The sequence below is a fragment of the Lepus europaeus genome, chromosome X (assembly GCF_033115175.1).
Source record: "Lepus europaeus isolate LE1 chromosome X, mLepTim1.pri, whole genome shotgun sequence".
Lineage (NCBI taxonomy): Eukaryota > Metazoa > Chordata > Mammalia > Lagomorpha > Leporidae > Lepus > Lepus europaeus.
Genome location: NC_084850.1, coordinates 127,885,342 through 127,893,492, shown reverse-complemented (window position 1 = coordinate 127,893,492; position 8,151 = coordinate 127,885,342). Strand labels below are relative to the sequence as shown.

Below are 8,151 nucleotides of genomic sequence, written 5' to 3'. Positions count from 1 at the left end.
AGAATTGTGTGCCAGTGACTATAAGATTTGAAGCCTATCCTCTAGAACTGTGTGACCCAGAGGAAATATGAGGCATTTAGGTTATGGTTATGGTTGCATATCTCTTCTGGGAATGACTCTGGTCCTTATATGGAGATCTTTATCTAGAGTATAAAGTTGTCAAAGGGGAATGGAGGGCTCTGTGAGATGCTTGGTCACAAAACTAACAAAAAATATAGAGTTTGGGATAGATAAGGATATACTTTTATGTCCCTGAGTGAAGTGGCATATTTGTTCATGGAGAAATGGGTATTTTTGTTGTTTTGGCCATTTAATATGTTTTATTTATTTGAGAGTTGGGAGGGGGAGGGAGGGAAGGAAGGGAGAGAGAGACAGACAGAGAGACAGAGAGAGATGGGAAGGTGGGAGAATGACCAACCACAGTTTCATTCTTTAATGCCTGCAGTGGTTCCCAAGCCAAGTATAGGGAGCTGGGAACTTAATACAGGAATCTCACATGGGTGGCAGGAACACAACTACTTGAATCAACATTCCTGCCTCACAGAGTTTGTCAGTACAGGAAGCTGGAATCAGGAGCTGGAGCCAGGAATTGAACCTAGGCACTCTGATGTGAGAGGTGGGCATCCTAACCACCAGGTTTACCAATAGGTCAAATGCCTACCCCTGTTTTTTTGCCATTTTAATAAATTTTCAGGGGAAGAGGAAAGGGAAATGGAGAGGGAAGAGGAAGAAGTTGTACGGGAGAAGGGCATCAACCCTCCAATACCTGGGAGAATTACAATAGATATTCCTCTAAGACAGCCAGGGCAGGTCTAATGAATCTTCTAGCATAGCACCCAGAAGAGAATGGCACCAGAGACCTGACAGATCATGTACATGGGAAAAGATATCCTCGTCTGTGAATTACACTTTTGAATATTATGTTTTCAGATATGTCAAATCTGTGTGCGACTGTCGTGCTTTCTCATAAACAGGTATAGGAAGCACTCGACAACAAGCGGAGAGGAATCTTACTCCCACCCAAATATCCAAAGAAAGGCTAGACACTTGTCTCTTCAATAGGAGGCTTACTAAGTAATTGATAAAATATTAGTTATCAATGTTAATGAATGAGTAAACTTTAGTGAGGGATCTAGTGAGGAAAGCACACAAGCTCTCTCCTTTCAATGTGGACTGCTCTTGCCATCTCATTTGATCTTCAAAACAATCTCATATGGAAGGGGAAACTAAGGTTTCTGTGGCTAGAGTAACTACTTCAAGGTCATGCAGCTAGATGGTAGTGTTACAATTGAATACTTTTATGTCTGATAGAAACCCGATCCTCTATGGTTTTTTCTCACCACTCCCTCAAATAGGAAGGTGTAAAGATATAGGAAAGATTGTGGTGATGGCCAAATTCATGGTGAACAGTTATGTTATAGAGGTAGGCATTTGGTGCAGTGATTCTGTTGCTGCTTTGGACACCAACATCCCATATCAGAGTGCCTAGGTTCAAGTCCCAGCTCTACTTCAGATCCACCTCTCTGTTAATGAGCATCCTGGAAGGCATCAGGTGATGGCTCAAGCAGTTGGTTTCATGCCACTCATATGGAATAGCTGGATGGAGTCCCTGGCTCCTGGCAACTGGCTGGACCACCCTTGGCTATTGTGGGCATTTGAGGAGTGACCCAGTGGATGAAACATTTAGAGATTTCCTCCATCCCTCCCTCTTTTTCAAACAAACAAATAAATAAATAATTTTTTTGACAGGCAGAGAGTGGACAGTGAGAGGGAGACAGAGACAGAGAGAAAGGTCTTCCTTTGCTGTTGGTTCACCCTCCAATGGCCGCCGTGGCCAGCGCGCTACAACCAGCGCACCGCGCTGATCCGAAGGCAGGAGCCAGGTGCTTCTCCTGGTCTCCCATGGGGTGCAGGGCCCAAGGATTTGAGCCATCCTCCACTGCACTCCCTGGCCACAACAGAGAGCTGGCCTGGAAGAGGGGCAACCGGGACAGACTCCGGCACCCCGACCGGGAGTAGAACCCGGTGTGCCAGCGCCGCTAGGTGGAGGATTAGCCTGTTGAGCCACGGTGCCGGCCAAATAAATATTTTTAAAAATGTACATTACAGGATTTCTTTCATTTTGCTATTAGAAGAATTTTTTAAAATGATCTAAAAAAGCATTCACTCATTTAGCCTGGGGAAGGGAATACAGGTCTTATTCTTTGGTCTATGAAAAGTATTAATTTATTTCAAAATAAGATCAATAAGCACAACATATAATGAATATATGGCTTTCAGATAATTATTCTTTGCTTAACTCTAGATAGAGAATCAATTCCTGCCCCCCTTACCACCCAGGGGAAAAAAAGCAAATTTAATCAAGAACCAATAGCAACTTAGTATGGTTTCCATTTTCTGTACAAAACACTCAAATTGCCCACTTTTTAATTTAAGTGCAGAGAAAAGAACATTTTATTCATATGAACAAATGATATTAAATACTTAGCTCCTCATGAAGAATGAACAAGTATAAGATGTAGTAGGAGAAATATTTGAAGAACAAAGCTATCTAATAAACCCTGATTCTGACAAACTTTCAGCACACTGTACTCTATTTCCAGCTCTGCATTATTTATCTGGAGAAGCCTGGGCAAACTAAAGAGTTAGAAACTACAGAAAATCTATTGATTTTCTACTCTGAGGGCTTGATGTTGTAGATGCCGAAATCAAGTCCCACTCATAAAAAGTGGTTTGTGATCATCAAATAACGGAGAACTAGGATCGTCCTGTGCCTGACTCACTTAACTTCTTGGAGTTTCAGTTTCTTTTTCTTTTTCTTTTTTTTAAGATTTTATTTATTTATTTGACAGGTAGAGTTACAGACAGTGAGAGAGAGAGAGAGAGACAGAAAGGTCTTCCTTCTGTTGGTTCACTCTCCGAATGGCTGCAACGGCCAGAGCTGCACAGATCCGAAGCCAGGAGCCAGGTGCTTCTTCCCGGTCTCCCATGTGGGTGCAGGAGCCCAAGCACTTGGGCCATCCTCTACTGCTTCCCCCCCCCCCCCCCCGGGCCACAGTAGAGAGCTGGACTGGAAGAGGAGCAACCGGGACTAAAACTGGCACCCATATGGGATGCCGGCACTGCAGGCGGAGGATTAACCTAGTGCACCACGGCGCCGGCCCCGGTGCTTCAGTTTAATATTCTGTAAAATGAAGGAATGTGAATGGAAAGCTATGTGATATCATGAAAGGAACACTTAACTTGGAATTTGATATCCCGGTTTGAGCATCCCTCTCCAAAATCTATCCTTTGAGTTTAGGCAATTTGATTAGTCTCAGATTTTACAAACTTTAAATTTTAAATTAACATTTTTGTGCAAGGCATATCACAATAGTATTGAGAGAAACTGGGCAAGTACTTTAAAAATTGAAGTACTTTGGAGAAGCAAATGAATTATGATAATGGCGATGATGATAATGATGATGATGAAGTTTTTCTTGCTCTCAAATTCTAGATGGAAAAGAGAACTTGAATTCAGAAGTGTGACAGGTTATATTGTTAGAATAAGGGACAAATCATATAGATCTTTAAACCATGATATGTAAGTTTAGATGGCTTTTTAAAGTTAAGGGAGTCAATAGCCAGAACTGTCAAATAAAATATAGGATGCTCAGTTAAATTTGCATTTCAGATACACAAAAGATCATTTGTGAGTATAAATATGTTCCAAGTATTACATGGGACATGATTATGCTAATTATCTATTGTTTATCTGAAATTCAAGTTTAACTGGGAGTCCTCTATTTTTATTTGCTAAATCTAGCAACCCTAACGATTAGAGTTGATCTTAGTTTAGTTCATGCTAATATAACAAAATACTTTTGATTAGGTAATTTATAAACAGTAAGAATCTATTGCTCATAGTTACAGAGGCTGTAGAAGTACAAGATCAAGGCACTAGAAGTTTCAGTGTCTAGTAGGGGCCTGTTCTCTGATCCCAGGATGGCACCTCTCACTGTGTCCTCACATGGCAAAAGGGGAAAACAACTCCCCTGTACTTCTTTTTAGTGGTGCTAATTGCAATCATGACAGCTTCACCCTCATGACTTAATCACCTCCTAAACACTCAACCTCTTAATACTATCACATTGGAGATTAATTGTCAAAATATGAATTTTTGGAAAGACCATAGCAGAGAATCTCTGTGAAGAACAGCAAGTGGTGTATGAAAGCAATGGTTCAGGACAATTTACCCGTCACTTTTTTAGTTTTATGGAGGTTTGAGAGAAGCAGAAACAAAACCATCATAAATTTGGGCTCCTCTAAAAGCAGAGCCTGAGAAAGGATTTAAATGCAGTAATTTATACAGGATGTGAAGCCAGAGAACTTGGTGAGGAAGAGAGGAAAGTGAAAGCTACTATAAGGATGCATTATGTATGCCATTGCTGTAGGCAGTGGGGCTGGATTCTGCTGGTTTCACTGAAAACCCTTTAATACACTTCTGAGGAGGCAGGTTAGAGCATTTATTTGCCAGTTCCCAACCCCTACTGATTAAGGGTGAAATGGATCAGAATATGCCACTCTAAAAACTGCCACTTTGCCATAAGGATTTTTTTTTAAGCTAAGAGAATTAAAGAACAGCAGATATGGCAAAAAGTCTCTTTACCCTTCCTCTTTTTGCATAAAGTCAGAGCATAAATTCCCCTTTCTTACAGTTTTTCCCTTCCCCTCTCTCATACCAGAAAGGTCAAAAAAGACTCTCAATCACAAGACTCTCAATCACCAAGACAACTCTAGAGTCTTAGCCCCGAAACAACCAGGATATGAGAGGAATCTGCACAACAAACCTTACTAAAAACTCTTATTTTCCATAGTTTCCCTGAACATATTTACCTTCCCACAATTTACCAAGGCTAGTGACTCAAAAGTCCTTTCTCTCTATCTTGTCACTGCTCAGCAAAATTTTTTTTTTTCAGCTTGCCACCCTTTATTTGTCAAAAATACTCCACACACTTGTTTTGTTGCTCAGTTCTTTGAAAGGACGTTTTCAGACTTAGCAGCCAGAGAACGGAATCATGACTCACCCATCCTGCGGATGGGGCCACAGATCGCGTTGGTCTTAAACTGTGCATCAAACCTGCCCTTGACCTTATCGACCTCGGCCACGTCCATCTGGATGGACGCGTGGTCCTTGGCCACAATGATGTGGTTGCTGGTGGAGCATTTCAGAGTTACGAGCAAGACTACTAATTCGCCAGCGTCGTCTGCATGTCGAGGCCAAGCCTGCTACCTCCAGGAGTGCAAGAGAGAAAGCTGCTCAGCAAAAATGTATTGTCCTTCGGTAAAATGGCCTACAAGCCTATAGGTCTGTCTTACTCTTTGTGTTTTTTTTTTTCTCTTGCTCTTCTAGGAGATCCCCGTGCCACATAAAAATATTAACATCAAATAAAATTTGTGTATTTTTCTCCTATTAATCTGTCTTTTGTCATTTTAATTTGTAGTGTTGTGGGTGCAGAATATAAGAAGGTAAAGGGAAAAGTTTTGACCTACCCTTCAGGCTAGTTAATATCTCCGCATATCTGGGCTACATATTCCTCGGAGATGCGCAATTTCCAAATGCTTCAGAGAAAGCTCAGAGGCAGAAAACTTTGGATCAGCTCAGAACTGACAGGGGATGCTGTTGGCATAGTCTGATCCTAGTGTCTAGCATAGCCGTGGCTGAAATAAGACGAAGGTAGACGAGATAAGATAGGAGGCACCCAAAACATCTGCAGTGACTATAGTGAGGTCACTGATGTACTGCAGAAATGACAGTCTTAGACTTTGTTATTCATTTGCCCCGAAACACTTAGTGAGTATCTACAATATGATAAGCACACACTGGAAATCCAAAAGAAGAATGATACAGTTCCTGCTTTGAAAGAACTTTCAGTCTAGTATAGAGGAAAAGTAATTAGAATGTGGTGCACTAAGTATTATTGCAGAGGTGCATTTAGAATATTACCAACATAAAAGAAAGTGCCCAGAAAAAGAGAGCAAAAAACAGGAGTAAACAGATTTTAATGACTAACCAAATTAGGTAAATAAATACTTTCTCCAGTCTTTTACTTCTGGCACCCAAAAATGTGAATCCAAGAGTTTGAATGAAGGTGAATGAGGAGTGATAGTCAAGAGAATGGAGTTACTGGGAAACTGAGCTTGTTCTCTGGAGAAAGATAATGAATTCTTCTAGAGCATATTAAGATGGAAGTGGTTAGGACCTACACAGATGACTGGGAGGTCCTTGAAGATAAAGGACTGATGTCTAGTTTAAAGGTCAGGGCTAGAAACAACCTGAGAATTCAGTAGGATTGGGGAGAACAGAAACCATGACAGGGCAAGTTCAATAAGTAAAACTTTGCTGAGAGAACTAACTGAGTGTTAAGGATTGCATCTCAGATCATACCTATGACTAAGGATCAAAAGAAAAAAAAATATGATGGAAGAACTAAGATAGAAGAGTAAGATGTATGTGAAATGCCAAGGAAGGAGTTTCAAGAAGACTGGTTGGCAAAGAATTCAAGGAAGGTTAGCTGGTTTTTAAGTAAACACGAAACCAATTTGATTACATTAAACCCATAGATAATAGCTTAGTGATAATGTATGGATATTTAGATAAAACTCAATTATTAGTCATTGGCAAGCAAAAGGAAGTTAAATGAAGACAAATATAGCAAAAATACATGACTGCTATTTTTAGCAAAAGCCACAGCTTAACAGAATTTAGGTAGGTCTTGCTAGCCTCAGTGACATTTTTTTTTTTCTGGACGTGGCATGGCATCTGTTCTTTGAGACTCTCATGCATCACACAGGTTCCTCTTCAATGAAGTACCTCTTGCCCCAGTTGCTGAGAGTGCTGTCAGCACAGATGGCTTTCAATTGCCCCCTCATTGACTGCCTTAGCTCCCTGAGGTCACGCTCTTGTTCCCAGTGACTAAAAAGATGGAAGTATAAAAGGCCTGGTTATCTTAGTCTAGCTGGGACCTCCTCAGGAGGTAGGTCATTACTGTCACTGCCTATCTCACAACCTCACTTCTAATGCCCAGTTCTGCCTCTCTCCTCTCTCTTTCACAATTCACTCCCTAAGAAATCTCCTGAAAACTAAAATCCATCTCATCATCAGCTTCCTAGAAAAGTACCCTCTGACATCATGCAATCTACCTTTATCATGGAATGTCTGTAAGTAACAGACAGTTCCATCTCAACTGGTTTAAACAATCATTGTAGTCTCATACTACCTGAAATCCTGAGCTGGGGTTGCTCTAAGTTAGTTAATGTGGTGATTCACCCAAAGCATCAAATTCGCAAGGGTTTTCTCTTTCTGCTATGTTATCCTCAACATGGTGGCTTTGTGACTCACCCTAGCATTCCTTGAGTCCCAAGATAGCATTGCATGCAAGCACAAGAATAGAATATTTTCATCTGAATCTTTTTCAAGAGCAAGACACCCTTTCTTAGAAACCATCTGGCTAACCTCTCCTTCGTCGCTGACCAGAATTGGGGTTCACACCTCCCTCCATACCAATCACTGGTAAGGGAATGAGATTGCAGGTATTTGCAGAGACCAATCAGAATTTACTCTTAGGTCTGTTGGGGGATGTATATACCCCTGAAAATTATCAGAGTAATTATATTGCCACAACCTTAGAATGTGTCTGTTCAGCATTTTCCTTCTAAGTAACTCATTTCACATAATTTAAAATCTAGGTTAGGTAGCTGGAGGGAACTGTTATTTTTATATAAAGCACCTGGATGGGCCTTCTGTGAATCTTCTTGAAGGACAAAGAAATGACTTTTTTTTTGCCAGAATGTGAGTTATGTTTTATTTTCTGACTATCAATGAGTTACTATACATTGGGTATATGTGCATTTTCACCAGAGCTTGAGTTTAGTGGAAAGCAGCAGCACTTTGCATCCTGCACTGATTTCAATGAATTTGGAAGAAAGAGTTAAGAAGCACAATTTCAAGTAAGCCAGTCACAAAGGGACAGACACTGTATGATTCTACTAATATGAGGTACTTTGAAGAGTGTAATTCATAAGAGAAGAAAGTAAAATGATGGTTGCCAGGCACTGGAGATTAAGAGAGAAAAAGCAAATTATTGCTTATTATGTACAGTTTCAGTTTTG

At 40.6% G+C, this 8,151-nt stretch overlaps 1 pseudogene; it reads right to left on the bottom strand.

Annotated features, from left to right (window-relative positions):
• Nucleotides 1-5,007: 5,007 nt before the first annotated feature.
• On the bottom strand, nucleotides 5,008-7,936 carry LOC133753574 (small ribosomal subunit protein eS21-like; annotated as a pseudogene).
• Between the last annotated feature and the right edge of the window lie 215 nt (nucleotides 7,937-8,151).